The sequence below is a fragment of the Chaetura pelagica genome, unplaced genomic scaffold, assembly GCF_000747805.2.
Source record: "Chaetura pelagica isolate M959 unplaced genomic scaffold, ChaPel_1.0 scaffold453, whole genome shotgun sequence".
Taxonomy (NCBI): Eukaryota; Metazoa; Chordata; class Aves; order Apodiformes; family Apodidae; genus Chaetura; species Chaetura pelagica.
The window spans coordinates 1807482-1808536 of NW_009952879.1; the positions used below are offsets into that span (position 1 = coordinate 1807482).

A 1055-nucleotide genomic window follows, 5' to 3' on the forward strand; every position below is an offset into this window, starting at 1 on the left:
GAAGGGGTGGGAGATTGAAACGTCCTTTCTTTCTCAGTCAGGCTGAAATTCCTCCCTCCTGTGAAATGAATGATGTTTGTTCCGATTGAAACCCCCATGAGCTGTTCAGGGAGATGCAGGTTGCTCAGCAGGGATCTCCCGAGTGGCAGGCTGCACCAAGCGCTTCTGGGGTGCTGAGAGAGTGGCAGTTAAATCCAGGTGGAAGTTTAGATCTTAGAGTCCACGTCTGTCTGCAGTACTGGGAAAAATGCAACTGAAAGCCTAATAAAAGTGTTCTACTGGACCTGAACAGCTGGTAGAAGCATCACTCGCACTGTCTGTGACAGGGAGGCTCACAGGGCCTGTGATTTGCCTTTTAGCACTCCTTTTATTGCCATCATATTTGAGTCATTCTCTCTTCTCTTAATCTCTTGGATTTTAGCTCTTTGCTGCTCTTCATACCCTTTTTACATGTGCTTTATTGACTGTATCACCTACAGCAAATTCTGCTGCCAAGAACATAGGTTGGATCCTATCTCGAATGAAGCTGTCGCATTCGCTTCTCCAGCAGGTTTATGACATTTGTGTTGTAACATTGAATCAGCTCCTGATCTTTTAAAATGTCCTTAGTATATAACTTTGAGGTTTGTTTTTTTTCTCTTGGGGTTTTATTTTCAGCTAATTTTCCACAAGCCTTTCACTCTATCAGCTGTGGCCTGACCTACTGAAAACTGGGCAGCTGGTTTGCCTGCGTTTCTTCACTTGTGGCTTTCTGTAAGGCTTCTGACTAATCTTAGCTACTGTCTTCTTGCTTTAAAGTGGCAATTTCCACTCTAAGGAAGCTTTAATTCTAGCCTACATATGCATCCCGTGTTACCTGCCTTCTGGATCTGCTGCTAGGAATTCCTGGAGCATTTTACTTTCTCTTGACATTTTAAAATGACAGGGGAACAGTAGCTTTGCATTGCAGCACTTGGGATAAGGTGTTCAGCATCCTGACTAAAACATCCAGCAAGCTGGAATTTCAATGCCTGAACAAGTGTTTGGGTGTGATGGAAAAGGTGTCAGCATTCCTG

At 44.1% G+C, this 1055-nt stretch overlaps 1 protein-coding gene across 1 annotated transcript in view; it reads left to right on the forward strand.

Annotated features, from left to right (window-relative positions):
- Positions 1 to 1055, forward strand: part of CHSY1 (chondroitin sulfate synthase 1) — an 83566-nt gene that overhangs the window by 80345 nt on the left and 2166 nt on the right. The window lies entirely within an intron of this gene.